An 18,334-nucleotide genomic window follows, 5' to 3' on the forward strand; every position below is an offset into this window, starting at 1 on the left:
TTCTTTAGTATGTGCAGTAAAAGCTGCTTTTGGTTATGAGATTATGTGCCCTAACCGTACATTATGGTTTGACAAGTAATCCAGCATTCAGGAAATTATTTTCACACTTTACCGTGGCAAAGAAGTAAGTGTAATTTAGAGTACACGCTTGTAACCTAATTCATCAGTATATCTCTTAAATAAGAGAAATAAAATATTTTATTTATAGAGCCTGGATAGCTCAGCTCTTTCAATCTATTTTCCAACACTCTCACAATTTTATGCTACCCCTCTATTCAAAACAAATTATTTTCTGTATGTTAGCACAGATAAAGAAAATTACTGGAAAATTACTATCCCTTTTGTTTTTTTTCATCCAAACAGAACTGCCCATCAGATTCTACATCATTCAAAGAACAAGAAAAAGAGAAAAAAAGAAAAGAGAAAAAAAAAAAGAAAAAAAAAAAAGAGAGAGAGAAAGAGAGAGAGAAGAAAAAAGAAAATGCAGGAGCTAGCTTTAATCTCCTTTATGTTGGAGAAGAAATTAACTGGTCATCTTAGGATTCTGATTGTCCTTATTAACATGTCTTCCTTACTTTGACCAGTTCTTCCAGATGGAGACTTTGCTTTCTGTCTGGTTTTGTAGCCATCAAGAAGGTTAAAGCTTCTAGGCCCTGGCAGAATACTAGTACTAGTATTGCCAGACCTCCAGATGCACTTTTAGTAAAATTCTGTGTGAACAGAGTTAGTGTAGCATAGCAGAAGGAGACTGAGATAATGGCATAACAACTATTTCACAGAGTAACTGTGCACACAATGTGGCTTGCTTCATGCATTTCAAATATGTTCATTTTCAATGTATCCGACATAACACAGTCAATACTGTGTACAAGAAAGTCCCTTTTTTTCACCAAGTATATCAGTTGTACATTGTGTTCAGCTTTGTGATATGTTAAGTGTAACATCACACTCCAATTTTAAGTTACAGATTTTTACATACCCAATGTGGTTTCAAATAAGAATGCTGGAACATTTTTATCCTTTTTTAATTAACTCCTTAATATCAGAAAAAAATGCAAAGTACAACAACATGGAGATAGCATTTACTCCTCCAACTTGGGATAAATATTGACAGCATACACAAGTATTTTACTCATTTTTCTGCTGTATAAAAATATAATATTCAAAACATTTTTTTTTAAGTTCCTGTCTGGGATAAAATTGAAAGAGGTATAAATATTTTTCATAGGCTTCCTTACCCATTTGTATATCCAGAATAAATTTTATATACCAGCATGTGATTTTATAATATAGCCAGTAAGGGTAGAGAGCAGTTCTCAGTCTTAACAGACAGGTGCCAAGTAAAGCTACTTATTAATAATAAAAATAAAGCAGATGTTGATTTCATATGAATTCAAGGCACACTGCACATGCTTTTAAAATAGAAATGAATGTAATTGTATGAAATACTCAGAAACAGTCTTCTGCACGGAAAATTTCCATGACTTCAAAAGTTGAAGTTGAGAGTATACAGGAAAGAAGCATTCATATGATTCTCTTCCTTTACTCTTTTTACTTGGTGTCTGCTTTTGAATTTTACTACAGATGTGATACACTGAGTTAGACGGACCATTGATCTGACCTAGTAAGGATCTTCTTCTACACATTACCAGCTGGAAGACAAAAAGTGGAAATGCATTTCCAACGCTAACTTCCTTTATGGAAATAATCAGATTTTAAAAAATAAACTAACCATAAAGAGTAGATAGAATCTGCTAATTGTTCTCTGACACATATTTACTTGTCATTCCTAATGGCAAATTTCTCAGGCAGGCAAAATAAACTGTCTCTGTTTTGCGGGTCTATAGGTCTATAAATGAAGGAGTGCATCAGTTTGCATGATTTAGGCTTAGATAGCATGTCTTTTAATGTAACTATACTTTGTCTTATAACAGAAGTGAGTTAAATATGATCAACCACTTTTACCAAAAGTAGAACACTTTACTCAAGGAAATAGATAGCCAAACTTTGCAAAAAACCTCTTGATATTCAAGAAGTACAGAAGTGTCAGAAGGTCTGAAATATATTCTGTGTGTCCAGATCTGAAAGCTGCAGCACAATTTGAACTGGCCATTGGTCCTTAAGAATACTGGGATAGAAAAGAGTATCTCTGCTGTAATCCAGGATATCTTCTTTAACCTCCAGGGAACACAGGGAGATGAGAGCCCAACTGAATTGATTACAGGCCTGTCTCCATGATTAAGCACAGCATGCCTGACACTCCTACCCTTATCTACCCAAACTCTTGCCAGGACAGAATCAACAGTACTAAACTACTCAATATCTTTTCCTCATTTCAACACCTCTCCAGCAGCACAGAAAAATCATTAAAGTTATAAAATTGTACGCATCTGTGGTCAAATGCTTTGGTATCCAATTCCATTAAGCTTCCACTATGTCATTTCATCTTAAACTATGACAAAAAGAGAAAGTGTATCTATAGATCTTTTAGATGCAGAAAAAAAAAAAAAATGTAGCACATTAAGGACCATGTTATCAAGTGACTACGCGGAATGAACAGGAGAAGAAATGGACGTTGTATTACTTGTCAAAACATGGGGTTTACTATCATTCCAGAAATATTCAGAACAAACTTAAAGAAAGTTTTCTGTTCCCAAAGTAGTACCACCTTCTAATTATAAAACGGATTTCATTAGCAATTAAGAAAAATCAAGCTGCTTTTACCTTACTACACCAAATGTTTACATTTAGTTTTAGCTGTGCAATATGGAAACTAAACAGTAGTAGACAGTTTAATGTACCATACAGCAAATTTCAACTGAACATGTAAGATGGAAGTAAAACTATGTGAAACTAAAGCATTTACTGCCTATTTTTCATAACATCCACCAATGTTCTCCTCACAAAGAACCAACAAAACAAACAAATAAACAAAACCACATTGCTGAATATCATTTTGCTTTGTGAACTAATTTATTTTTTGCAACTGATTTATTTTTCTGTGCAAAACATGGTGTAATCCCATAGCTCTGTCTCAGATAAAATCATATTTAATCACTTGATATTTCAGTGCACTTAATATTCATGAACACTTTGAAATCTGTCAGTTACATGAAATAGAAGGCTGTTTTCAAGACTGGGACTCTGCATCATATTCATCATTTCAGATCTACTGGTGACTTGAATAATAACTTCCTAACTACTTTTCTTATCATGGCTATATCAGAAAAATAAAACTATGAAAATAGCTTGTGCAGATACTGAACTCTATTTACAGGCCATTAACAATATATAATTATTCAAGGGGTATTCTTTGGTAATTTATTATTATTATTATTATTATTATTATTATTATTATTATTATTATTATTATTATTATTATTATTTTTAGTTTGGCATTGAGTTTCTTGTGTTTTTAAAAATTATATGCACATTAAGTGCTTTGGTAACATAAACACATTTGCAAGTACCTACTTCTTGGGAGGATAGGATAAAAATTTTTGGATAAAAGTTATTTGGACAGTATGCTTTTTTTCCTATCATCACTAAGTGAAAGCAGAATAGAAGGATGCAATCTGCATTCATACTATAAAATAATGTAATACATCCAGATTTCTGTTCATCTCTGTTGGATTTATTTATTTATTTATATTACACTTCACTGTGATTGTTGGATATTTTTCTTCATTTAATTGTTTTGCAGATGTCTTGAAAAAAATGGGAAGGGTACAAAAGAGAAGTCTGAATGTGGGATTTCCATAGACTGCCTCCCAAACACTGGTAACAGCAGCAATCTGGAAAAGAGTGATTCCTCCAGAATGATGGACCAACAAGACAAAGTCAGAACAACTTGTGGAGACTCATTATAGCACAATGGTCTTCCTTTTTTTTTTTTTTTTTTTTTTTTTAAGTCAGGTAAATTCTCTGTATAAACATGTGTGTGATGAGTGTGCCAGCTCAGCTTAGCAACACAAATGGAAATGCATCTCTTTTCTGCACCTGAGAATGACCCAGGGATATAGGATCCATGAGCTTGATCTACAAAAGAAACCAAAATGAAATCTACTTGTGGTATACCAGCTTCTTTATCAGTCATGAGCTCAGTCAGCATGAAAACCAGTCAACAAAGTTCACCTGAAGTGTTAACCTGATGTGTAGTACCTTTGGGATAGAGCATATTTTACTGTTGTTTTCTTCAATCTCATATAGCCTGTATAGCATCAATAAGTTTCATCAGAAAAGAATATGTATGCAATGCATTTCCTTTGCTCTGCTTATTGTTTACTCTGACATTGTAGTACATTTTTCTGAAAGTTTATTTTAGACTTTCTTGGTAAGAGAAGATCTCATTGCTTCTTTGTTATGAAAAAGTATGGAAAGAAATGAATGAAGGGAGTGAGCTGCCAAAAATCAGTTTGGCATATCCAGGAATACAAAAAATGAAATATGTTTTACAGCCTCTTCAACTAATGCAAAGCTACAGATTTTATTCAGCTTCCATGACAGGGACAAAAATGGATTAATTGAATAGTTTGTGCTTCAGTCTTTCGTAGAGCTGACACTAACAATGCTTTATCAACACTCTTGATATGGAAAAATAATATAAATAAATTTATTCCTTTAATTTACAGGAAGCTGGTAACATTTAACCTACAAAGTTTGTTTGTTTGTTTGTTTTTCCATTAATAAAATGTAATGGTTTTATTGGTTCCTGGCAAAAAATACAGATTCTAGAAGAAAATTTATTCATTTTACTTAGCCATTTTATACATAGGAAGATTACACTTTAAAATAACTTTGTCTCTTTACTTTATTAGGGCTTTTGGCTTGGGCAGAGGGTTCTAAAGCTTTACAGTGTTAATAACCCCCTAGCTTCATAGCTGTTATTGCTGTTCTTATATTGTGTATAACATACATATACTCAAAAAGATAGCAATAATGAGCTGCTTCTAAGCTTTTTATTTAAAACTATGCTGGGAGGAAAAAAAAAAGAAAAAAAGGAAAAGAAAGGGCTTCTTGATTTAACCTTCAAAATAACTTCCAAAGAGCTTTCAAAAGATCAGTACTTTTTAAAGGGCTTCTAATCTATTTTTAACATCATGGAATTTTACTACTTTAATGACTCATCAACACACTAAGCCACATTCCTTATGTCACCTTGTAGCATCCTTGTTATCTTTCCTTCTTCCAGGGAAATTATCTAATGGAAAATATTATATGTTTTCTAAATTCTGTATATATAACTAATATGTTTAGATATACCTTTAGTCAGGTCTGTACATCATGCAGAAATAAAATCAAAGCCAGCTGTTTGCAATTTGTTTGAAACTTTTATTTTCTATAGATGGTTCAGTATATGTGAACATCCTACTGCTGAGGATACTTTTGTTTGTAACACGGACAGCTAAACTTGAAATTCTGATCACATGGACTACTCTGAGACTTTCATACACATTTCATTGCAGTGTTCTGTTTTACACATGCTTTTACACATAATATTAATCCCATTTAATCCAGGGTATTAATGGGATAAAAAATAGTAGTGTTACAGTTAGATGAAAACAGCAATGCATTTTACAGATGGGGTTATAAAATATTCTCAGATGATCTTGACTCAAAGCCACCTTCTGTTTTTACTGAAGATTAATATGAACTCATTATACAGCCACTTCACAACTAAAGCACGTCACATCTTGCAAGTGTTCAGCATTCTCAGTTTCAAAACATATTCACTCAGCACAGTTCATCTTTACTTACAGTTCACCAGGAAAACCCAGAATAGTCAGTATCTCTAAACACAAAATCATATAGAAGGTGACGTTTTAAGGCAAATTTTTGAAATGAGTTGTTAAACACAGCCAAATCCCTCCAGCTATAAATAGTATGAGATGTTTTGAGGAACAGTAATGCCCAGGGTTTTAATAGGTTTCATAAAACACAGAGAGAATGAACACTTGAATTTTTAATAACGTTATTCTCTCTCTGCAATCAGGCTACTATCTACTTTCTTATGTCTGTCCTATTGAATCATTCATTAGGCAACAGTTTCTATCATGCTGCAATGTTGCTTAGAAAAAAATAAATTCATTTTTCACAGAAAAGTATTCAACACTCTGCCTTTCTGTAAGCATAACACTAATGACTATTCTCAGATACTTTTTTTTCTCTTCTGGCTTATCAACTGGGAATGCTGTCTTTTCCTCATATATTCCCCCATTCTAAAAAAAATTAGGAGTACTCCTACTAATTACTGTGGGATTGCAAAAGAATTTATGCTTTGTATTTGTAGAAAACCATAGGAAGTAACAAGACATTCTTAAATAGCAGGTAGAAGGCATATGTAAATTATATTGATTGCTCTTGAACGCTTAGTGAATAGGTCAGAGGACATTGTACACTGTGACCAAGTGAAAGGATTACAGCACTGTGCACTAAATATAAAATCCCAGACAAAATAAGGGTGAATTAAACCTTATTCTCATAGTATTTTCATGCCACACTTCTTTCAGAACATGAAGAAAAGTTTGACTAGTGGCATGCTGTCCTGTGCAGATGCAAAAAGCTGTCAGTAGGTTGGGAAGCAGTTATCATTTAAAACTCCTGAAGGCAGAAAAGGAGAGATTGTATCTTGAAAAAACAAAGCAAAACAAAACAAAACAAAACAGAAAAACAATGTCATGGCTTTATGATTTTTGATTACTGGTATTCCACATCATAACATCATGTGTTATCACTGGGAGTTAAATTGTTAATGCTCCAGTTCCAGGTACCTGCCCGGAAGAGAAGAAGAACTACATTCCCCAGGGGGCTTTGCAGTCAGAGAGGAGATAGAACTCCTGGCAAGATCACCTGATCGGGCTCTTCTCTTCTTCACTCTTCTCTTTAGCCTCTCCTTGCTGCTGCCCATCCCAACTGCGCACATCACTTCAGTATTACTGTAAGGCCTACAGCTTTCAGATACTCTCTCTTTATATTAGATTTATTAGCTTCAATTCTAATTATATTGCATTATACTTTGTTATCTACCATTCTGATACCATATTTAGTAAATTAGTTTGTTTCTCCTCTGATTGTTGCTGTTGTTTTTAATTATTTTGGGGTCCTCTGTTTCCCTTTTCCAGAGGTGCAGATTTTGCAAAATCCCTCTGCCCCACTAGTCACAGAACTGGGCCAAAACAGCCCAAGTTGTTGTTGTGGACAAACAACAACAATCCCACACACAAAAGCCAAACCAACCAGCCAACCAAAAACAATAAATGAAATAATAAGCTATGCTGCGTGTATGCAACACAAGTAAGAGTAAAAAAAAAACCAAAACAATAAATGCTGCTGAATATTGTCTAAAACTCTCATCACTAGAAATAACTAATTTCTGTGCTGATGGAAGAGTTTTGAGAAGCACAAAAGCTGCAGAACTACAGAAGCAAAGAGATTAAAAGTATCACATGCTCAAGAAGATTAGAAAACCAAGAAAACATAACTAGAAAAAAAGTCTGAAATCAAACTTGAAAGGTCATTTATTTTCTTTTTTGCCTTGAATTATATACTTATATCATCTACCCATATTCCCTACAAATACAAAAACATTTTTTGCAATTCATTAAATGCTGGGGATTTGACAATCTATTCAGAAAACCTGCTCTTTTCTTTGTGACAATTTCAATTGGAAAAGGTTTTCTTAAATGATAGTCTTGTATCTTTACTGGATTTTGAGCCTCTAAATTTTTGTTCTGGTCCACATTAGTTACGATTTGGACTTTTTCTTTCTGTAATTCCCTTTAATATATTACATTTGGATGCTACAAGTTGTCAGCATCTAAATCATTAAGGAATGTACTGAGTACATTCTAGGCAATTAGAAGAAGTAGTAGGATCATTCTAAATCTTCAAAATATTAAGATTTTCAAATTGTTGAAAAGGTCAAGAAGCCTCAGTGGATAAGTGGTTGAAATAAAGACTCAGAGATAAGGAAAAATGAAGAAATGATCTGGTTCAGAGGAGATTGGCAAGCCTTATTTTATGGCAGCTTTGAGGCTGATAATGATCTTGGAGAAAAGGAAGCAACATAGAGAACAGCAAGTCCTTAAAGAAAACAGACTGGAACAAGAGCTGCAGAAAAGGAGTTATAAATTAGTATTCAGTCAGTTCTGACCATGTTAAATCTAAGCCATTAACATCAATCAAGAAGAGATGACAGAGACAGACGAAAGGGGAAAGAGATGTTGAGAGCAAAAAAAATCAGTATATGAGGTATTACTCTAGCAGTGGATAACCAGATACTTTCAAAACAATTGATCGCTTTCAGAAAACACAGAAAAAAAAAATATATATATATATATATTAAAAAAAGAAAAAAAAAAAGTCTCAGGTCCCTAAGATTAGAACCTTTCATTTTCTTTCATTATATGGTTACTATTTTTGAATGCACATTTTTGCAGTACAAATAGAATAGCTGAAATTGAATCTTCCCCTGTAGAGTAATTCAAAGTAATTAGTTCTACAGTTTAGTACCTTTTGGTACCTTTCCTTTTCAGTAACTCTTGTGAAGCAATAGGTAGCTGTTTAATGAAAATAAACAAATGATTATCAGTGTAGTATCTACAATGGATGAAATTAAATATTTTAAGGCTTTGTACTCCTGGCATTTGCACTCTGCTTCGGCAGGATTTTCTAATTACCAGAACAAATAACCTACACTGATTTTCAAAACAGTTCACTTAATGTTTGCTCTCAGACACAGCTGTCAGCATTAGAACGTGTTTTTAAAACAGGATATTTAACTTTTGTTAATAAAAATGTATCACACTATTAGGCAGCCACTTACATGGGCAAATATGAAAATGAGTCTTAATTGTTTTTAAGATAATAATGATTTATTTTCAGAGCCTACTGATACTTTTAAAACACAGTAGCTTGCTCCTGGTATAAGAAATAATATGAACAGTGAGAGGTTTTTTTTTATGCAGTTAATTTAATACACCACACCAATTAATTTTTTGAAACTGAAACTACTTCTGCAACATGGTGTCAGCTCTTTCCCATTTCAACTGTGTTCCAGTGGACTACACTGACCTCACACAGTTCTGCAGAAATGAAAAAAACAGAAACAATCCTGGAAGTTTGATAGCCAAGAAACTCTATATTAATGTCTAAAACTCAGGTGTGAATTTATTTTGTTCCTTGAAAGTAAAGGAATTTACTTGAGAGTAGTGCATCTTACAGAACCTTTCAGACTACCTTTGTTTGATATTACATTTATTCTGCTTATGTTCTCAACTCAAGTGTATTATTCCATGTTCTGTTTAGAAAATTGACATTCCCAGAGTTGTGTCATTATGGAAAGAATGTTTGACAAAAAAGAGAGTAATATGATGCAAATTTTACTTTTACTTTGAATTAAGTTCTCCAAGATGCACTTCCAACACTGACAGTGTCTCTGAGATATGTTTAATCCATCATCACTATGTTATTAATATATTACACTGGGGAAAAAAAAAAAAAATCTCAAAAATATATACATGTAGATATATATTTTCTTTCTGATCCTTTCTAATTCTATACCATCACCAAAACCTGGTGGAATGATTCCCATGACTGCAACACAAATGACTAGCATAGCTGAACAAGGACCTGCTAGCCAAACTGAAGAGCAAGAAGATAATGCACAGGCAGTGAAATCAAGAATGGGTACTGTGGGGTGAGAATAAAGAAGCTGTTAGGCTATGTAGGGATAGGTCCAGCTTGAACTAAACTTGGCAAGGGATGCCAAGAAGAACAAGAAAAGCTTCTATAAGTAGTTCAAACAGAAAAAGAAAGTTCAGGAGGGCATACCACCCGTAGTGAGTGGTGTTCATCAAATCCAAGTGAAAGGTCTTTTACCTGGGTTGTGGCAACCCCTGCTATCAGTACAAGCTGGGGGATATAAAGATGGAGCACAGACCTGCTAAAAAGGACTTGGAAGTACTGGTGGGTAGCAAGCTGGACATGACCCAGAAATGTGCCCTCACAGCCCACAAAACAAACTATATCCTGGGCTGTATCAGACATTGTGTGGCCAGCAGATTGAGGGAAGAGATCCTGCCCCTCTGCCCTGCACTGGTGAGGCCTGACTTGAAGTATTGTGTCCAAATGTAGAGTCCTTGGTACAGGAGAAACTTGGACCTGCTGGAATGCATCCTGAAGAGGGGCCACAAAAGTGATCCAAGGGATGGCACACCTCTTCTATGAGGACAGGCTGAGAGCTGGGTTTGTTCAGCCTGGAGAAAAGAAGGCTCTGATAGCTGCCTTTCAATATCTAAAGGGAAGCCATGGGAAAGAAGGGGACAGGTTCTTTAGCAGGAACTGTGGTGATAGAACAACAGGAGATGTCTTCAAGCCTGAAAAGGGTATGTTTAAGTGGAATATAAGGAAAAAGTCTTTAGCAGTGAGGGTGGTGAGGCACTAAAATGGGTTGCCCGTTGATGGTGGTGGATGCTCCATCTCTGGAAACTTTCATAACAAGGCCGGATGAGGTCCTGGGCAATGTGATCTTGCTGTGTATGTGTCTGTTCATTCCCCACTTTACGAGGTATTTGACTGTTTTGTAATATGGTTCATTTTCCTTATGCTGAATTGACCAAAACATTTCAGTTGTTTTCCACCTGAGATAGACACTGAGGACAAGATAATTAGAGTTTATCGCAACAGAGTACGGTACTTCAGTAGAGAATCAGAGTTCTAAAAACCGGAATGAATAAACATAAGAACATGCTCCCTGCTAAAAATAACACTGTCTTGAGACAGTATAAGTATACATTACTTTCCAGTATTTGCAACATGAGAGGTGGAATCCCAGCCATCAATTTCCACTCAGCCTTATTTGTGAGGAGGACGAGGACTGGATGTTGGTTTTTTGTTTTTTTTCTTTTAAGCAAAAAATACTTTAGTCTGAGAATTTTATGACACTAAAGATTAAATCCACTTGATTTTACATTGCAATTCTGCACCATGGGTTATTGCAATTTTCTTTTAAACCACTCTACTTATGGACATAAGTATAGACATACACATTAAAAAAAAAAAGAAAAGATTGATACATACAAGGAAATACTATTCTCCTAAAAATCAACAGCAACTGTGTAAAAAAATCCTATGCCAAAATGAGCATTTATTGTACAGGCCTCTTTTCTCTTTTTCACAGTGAAATAGAAACATAAATAAATAAAGAAACAGCATTTTGTTGTTGTTGTTATTGTTGTTGTTTTTAACTCTGAGAAACTTCATTCCCATAGCTGGAAGAAAAAAAAACAAAACATGCTTTTAAAAAACAATGTGAATCCACTGTATACCACTCAGCTTTTAATGCCACATTTCATTCCTTCATTTAACAGGGGAAAAAAAGAAAGTGTGTGTCCTTTAATACACTGTGGTTTTCAACTTTGTTTTAGAAGTGAAGTCACTGTAACTTAAGTGAATGTCATTATATAGCTAGTTATTCAAGCTGATACTGTCCTTGGCAGCACTTACAGGGCAATCATTCCATGAGAATAAACAATTCTTGAACAATTTCTCCAATCTGTTAGGTTCAAATATATTTTTGTCAGCATGAGGCATGCATGTTTCTCTTCCAATTACTTTTATTCCTTATACAAATATTTATAATTTTTTTATCAAGGACAGATCAGAAGAAATCTCCTCTTTCTGTATGAATGCTTTGCTCTCTCCCTCTTATACTATTTCAGCACAGTCAGTTGATACCAGTTATTTCAATAATCAAAGTTCTATTCAAGTGTATCTATGACACAAAGACTATTATCATTTATAGACCAGTATGCTAGCGCTGTTAATTACAACAAAGTCTTCATATACATTGACAATATAAGCCTCAGTATAAGGCTCTGAGCCTCTGAGCCTTCTCTTCTCTAGGCAAAGTGGTTTCAGTTTTCTGGGCCTTTTTTCATAAGTGCATAAGTGCTATAGGTTTTCCACATCATAACATCATGTACAGCATGGGTAATTAAAGAGTTAATACTCCAGTTCCATGGATTGACAACTTTCCAGATACCTGCTTCTCAAAAGAGAAGAACTACATATCCCAGGGGACCTCACGGTCAGAGAAGGAAGATATGTCACAGAAGTCACAGGATCTTGCTCACTCTTGCTGGCTGGCAGCAGGTGTGGGTGTGCTTCCAAGCCATGCACTTGCATTCAAGTAAGCCTTTCAGTTTCATAAACTCTCTTATTTTATTTGATTTAATAGCCTCATTTTCAATTAGATTGTATTATACTGTGTTATCTTGCATTCCAGTATCACTGTAAAGTAAGTTTTCCTCCTTAGATCATTCCTCTGATCTTATTTCCTCTCTCTGAGCCCAGTTCCCATCTCCCTACCTCTTTCCCTTTTCCCTTCCCATTTTTGTGGTCAGGGGTCCCATGGGCCTACAGCCCCCCTGTCAAGGGCATATATTGATCTAGGTAACTCTGTGATGATAGGAGACATACCCCAGTCCCTTCATCATCTTAGTGGCCTTGGACTCCCTCCAGTACTTCATATTTCTCATGTAAGGGGGAGCCCAGAGCTGGACACAAAACTCCATGTGTGGCCTCACCAGTGAGTAGAGGAGAAGGATCATCTCCCTCAACCTGCTGGCAATACTTTTCTTAATGCAGCCCAGGATACCATTTGCCTTCACTGCAGCCAGAGTGCTCTGTAGGCTTGTGTTCAGCATATTGTCCTCAAGGGAATCAGGTTCTTTTCCTTAGAGCTGCTTCCCACCAGGGTGACTCTCTGCATGTGATGGTGACTTTGTCCCTCTCCAGACACTTTTCACTTCTCCCTGTTGAAATATACAGAGAGAGAAAAAGGAAAAAAAATAAAACAACATCAATCTTTTTTTGCCTGAACTGATGATTAATCTTATACTGTGTAGAAAGGCATAATTAAAAATGAGAAAACAAGAAAAAGCACCTGTCTTACTTCTGGGTCTTTTCTGAGGCAGAAGCAAATATTTTTAGTAAGTATTGCTTAAAAATCAAACAAACAAACAACAACAAAAACACACAAGCTTCAATAAAGGATTTTTTAGTAAATATATCAGAAGATTTTGTGTGCTTTCTTAAGTTTTCCTTATCCAAATTTAATGTCATCTTCACATGTTTAAAGAGACAAAATTGCTTTTTTGTCCTCTTCAGTCTTCACTCCACACAGTATGTAACTCAAAGTACATATTCACTTTGTGAACAACTGTTTTGGAAAATAAAAACTGCTTTTAATATGTAGCAAAGTCTGTGACACTACACTGAGTAAAGCAGGCTTGAGTCTTAACCTTTCATTTGTCAGACTGGCAAATTTTAAGATATATTCATTTTTAATATGTATGTTATCTGTACATACATTCACACATATATGCATAATGCAAAAATGAAAAGAATGCTTAAAGAACAAAATGCTGCAAAGCTTTTTAAAGCTTTGCAAAACTAGTCTTTTGTAAAATGAAATTATGGAAATTGCCTATTAAATTTTCTTTTAATCTTCTTGTGCAAACATGCTTTTTTTTTTTTTTTTTTTTTTTTTTAATAATGGTGCAACATACACTCTTATGTATACTCAAAAGAAAGAAAATAGACAATGCAGAATTACTGAACTGCTGAGTTTTCTCAATTTTCTCAAAATTTTCTCAATTTTCCCTTATGACTATATTATTTACCAATTTATTCAGACAATTAGACACTATAGCACTATCTCAAAATACAAAATCAAAGGATCAGGACCAGAAAGATCATGAAGAAATATTTTAAACATAAATAAATGACTGTCTTAATTTTGTGAAGTTCAGTTTTAAAACAGAGATCTGAGATACGCAGAGATAAAACTACAGCTTTTCTACATATCTTTGGTGCCCAGGTTAAGAAACCTCAGATTGTTCAGCCTTTTGTGACAGTGTAAACTAGTATAATTTAATTGTCTTTATTTTTAAAGGGGAGTTTTTATCTCCTAATAAAATCTGATTTTTTGTATCTTAACTTCAGCACTCAGAAAATGATGAAATATTTAAATGTTTAAATTTTTAAATGCCACCTGTGAGAAATCTGACATAAATAATGATGATGTTGTTGCAGTGTCAAACAGGAGCTCCCTGGAACAAGAAAGAACATTATCTAATTAAACGTAATAATACATTGTTTCCTTAGTAAGAATCTTTCTTTGTCTATTTTCTAACTGATTTATCATGCTCATCTTTATAATCTGCAAGTTCTGAAACAGTGAAGTAAGCATTATACAAAAAATGTTTAGCTTCCATTTACATCCAGAATTAGAGGCAGAGTCACAAAATAATTTAACATATAGCCATACTAGGAATTTGTAAAGTGGTATAGCGATACTGTATGCAACATTCAGTACTGTAAGAACAATAACAAAATAGTAAGATGTTGAACTTTTATTGTTATTATTGTGAATGCCTGGATTACTTCAGGTTTTTTGTTTGTTTGTTTTTGGTTTTTTGTTTTTGTTTTGGTTTTTTTTTGTTTTGTTTTGTTTTTTTTGGTGTGTGTGTGTGTGTGTGTGTGTGTGTGTGTGTGTTATATTGAGGAGAGAACTGGGAGGAACCTGTGTGAATTTCAAAGTGTTATTCTTACCAAGCTACAGCTATCTCAGTATTAAATGTACCTTCTGTCTTTGCTGTGAAGTTCTTTGCTTCCCTTTATGTAATAAACAGTATTCACAGAATGACCAAATTACAAACTGAGCATAAACAGCATAGGGAATGGTGTTAATTTCCTGAAAACATCTGCTGATCCACTGATTCCAAAGTATATATGCAAATGCTTGTGAAGAACATTATCATGTGGGGCTCTGCATATTCTAAAATAGCTGCAGTAAAGTACAGTTTTTGATCCTGTTCTTTTTTTGTTTGCTTGTTGGTTTCTTAAAGGTTAATCAAACACTATCACATGCAGTTTTACTTCCACTTCAATGGATACAAAAGGGGAAGATTACCTCAGGGGCTCCACAGAGACTTTCTTCATTGGAAGTTTTTTCCTCTGTATTACACAGTTGAGGCCTGTTTTCTATGTATTGTTGTATCAAAACTTTCTGAAGTATATGCACATATACTGCACATAAACTCAACAATATAAAACAAAATATTTAAAAAATCTACGTTCCTATATGATTATAAGAATTTAAGTTAAAACACCATAAAAGTACAAAATCCTATACAAAATACAAAATGCAGAATATTCCCTACCTCCCAGTAAAAATGCTAGACCACTGTGTGACTTGACAACAGAAACTAAACAGATGTCGTAAGGAAGAATGAAACTTTTCAGGGGAACACTATTGAAAAGAAAACATATATAGAGCAGGAAGCCTGTATGGTTAAAGCAGTTAAATCTAATGGAAACACAGAAACATTTAACAGTATGTTAGAAGGATGTGATCTGTTTCTAGTGTAGTTTAATTTGAAACTGCAATCATTATCCAACTGTTTGACATACTGATCTCCAGAAGAAGAGAAATGACGAAATCAAAACTGTGTCATCTTTTACTATGTTAGTAAAAAAACTGACAAGAAAAAATTCCTGTCTCTCCTCCCCAAAAAGTTGAAGAAGTTTCAGAAGAAAATTGTCTTCAGCTTCAGTTTTGCTTTTAATTTTGAAGTTATATTCCCTCATATTTTTCAAAGTTAATAATTTTCTTATTGAACTGAAGACTTTCATTTCTTTTTTCCTCTTTTATTTATTTAGTTGTTTTTTGTTTTTTTTTAAAATTTATTTTTAATGATGAAACATGGATTTTCAGATACTCTGAAATGTACAAACTAAGCTTCTTTTATAACTCAAGAACAAAGCAAACAGTATGTAGAACTTCTGGTGTACTTCCCAGTCTTAATACTGCTGTATGTGACAGGGATATTTCTAAAGAGTAATAAATTAATTTACGGAAAATTCAAGTTCTAGTAATAGAAAGTCCTAGTCATTCTAGTTGCTGTGATCCTTCTTTTAATGTCATTGTGGAAATAATATATAGATGTTTTTATCATATTCAGTTCTGAAAGTTCAGGAACATTTTCTTGATGGACTGAAGATGAGTAAAATTCTTCCCCTCTGAGTGGCTGTGTCTGGCCTCATGAACATGTCCATCCCTCACGAAAAACCCAAGCAGTAGTGTGCTATTAACACTGTCTCAGTTGAAACCAGAACATAACCATGTTCATCTTTACCTTAATTTGACTGCTGATCAGTATCTACTGTAGAAATTGACTGGTGGAGTGACTTGCTGGTATGCCAGAAGAAAGGATGTCAGGGAGATACCCCAAGAAAAGTGTTTGACCCCCTACCCCATCACAGTCAGACAGACCAGACTGATGAGGAGCACTGGGAGAGAGTCCCAACTCGGCTTCATGGGAGCCCTCCCTGCCTGCCCAGCCCTCTTCCCCAGCTCCCTCTAAGCAACAGGTTTGACAAGCTGGAAATGGAAGGGGAGGTGAATAGGAAGGCAATGGACGATCTGTGTGTGAAAAAAGGGTCCTACCATTTGGAAAGAATATAGAAATGTTGTCAGGGCCTTGCAGGGATGCAATAAGGAAGGCTAAAGCCCACCTGGAACTGAATCTGGATAAAGCAATAAAGGATAATAAAAAAGGCTTTTGAAATTACGTTAAGAATAATATGAAGACTAGGGCACCCTACTAAGTGAGGGAGGTTTTCTGGTAACAGGGGATGCTGAGAAAGCAGAGATACTGAACACCTTCTTTGTTTCTGTCTTCTGTGGAAAAGTTCTCCTGCAGGAATCCCATACCCTGGAGCTTACTGAGAGGGTCTGGGGAATGAAAGACTTCCTTTAGTCAAGGAAGAGGTAGCCCTTGAGCGCCTAGGCCACACCGATGTTCATAAAGCCATGGGATCTGAAGGGGTGCATTCGCGGGTGCTGAGAGAGCTGGTGGAGGTGGTTGCTGAACCACTCTCTATCATCTCTGAGAGGTCTTGGAGAATGGGGGAGGTGCCTGAAGACTGGAGGATAGCCAGTGTCAATCCTGTCTTCAAAAATGTGTATGAAGGAAGATCTGGGTAACTACAGGCCAGAGAGCCTCACCTCTGTCCCTGGAAAGGCGATGGAACAGCTTGTGCTGAATGCCATCTTCAGACAAATGGAAGAAAAGGAGGTTATCAGGAGTAGTCAGCCTCCTTTAGAAAGACAGTAGAAAATGTATCAGTGATGTAGTTGAAGACTATAAAAATTTCATTATGCAGAGACTTTTTTCATGTATCCACCTTAAACCACTGAAGGTATAAATTATAAGGCTCAGTTATTTTTTGTCATTCTTTTGTTAACCTTTCCTTGTCTCTATTTTGCATCTTGAACATGTCCCAAAAAAAATTAATTTGAAGCTTCACAAACAGCTTGGGGAATGCTAGTGCTTTATGCAAACTGAAAGAACTATGTTACACAGCATAAATGACTTCAAATAAATGAAACACAATTGGATTTGCATTATTGAATTTACATAAAATAGTAACATCTACCTAAATCTTTGTAAATACAATATGGCATCTTTTGAACTACAGAAATTAAATCTGCTTCACAGATGACATTTGTTTTAGATTTTGTATATTTCCTTATCTGATAATCTGAGCTGGTGTTTTTTGTATTTGTGTTTCCTTGTTTTTTGTTTTTGTTTTGGTTGGTTTTTTTTGTTTTGTTTTGGGTTTTTTTTGTTTGTTTTGTTTGGGTTTTTTTTTTTTGCTTGTTTCAAAGTTGATTGGAATCCTTTTGTAGAAAATAACACCTTCAAACAATTGCAGATACAGGAATCCTGTAAATTGGTCATTAAATAAATAAATTGAAGTAATCAAATATCTACCTTGGACAGGCAGTAGAACATTAGCTTTTGAAATAGTAGAAAGATCTACATAAAAACTAACGCTGATAATCAACTTTCTAATTAAAATGCATTTGTTCAGACAGTGCATGCATTGATGTATACATTTCAGGCAGAATCATCTTGGTCCAGTAATTTGAATTTGATATTCCTGTTTCGAAGTTGTTAGGTATATCCCCACAATTGTCCAAAGAGGAGTCACATTAAATTTTTAGGATGCAAAAGAGAAAATAGTCATCATAACTTGTGTACTAAGATTTTATTAAGGACAATGTTTACTTCCCAGCATCTTTACTTAACCGATATGAAATTTAAACTTCACTGAAACTGCATGTTAAACTTAACATCTCAAATGTTAGTTACACAATGAAAGTTTTAATCTTCTGCTTATGTTCTGCTTTACTTTCAATCTTTTTCTTTTAATGTCTTTTTTGTTTGTTTGTTTGTTTTGTTTAAATAATTTCTTAGAAGTC

The sequence above is a fragment of the Coturnix japonica genome, chromosome 1, assembly GCF_001577835.2.
Source record: "Coturnix japonica isolate 7356 chromosome 1, Coturnix japonica 2.1, whole genome shotgun sequence".
Classification (NCBI taxonomy): domain Eukaryota; kingdom Metazoa; phylum Chordata; class Aves; order Galliformes; family Phasianidae; genus Coturnix; species Coturnix japonica.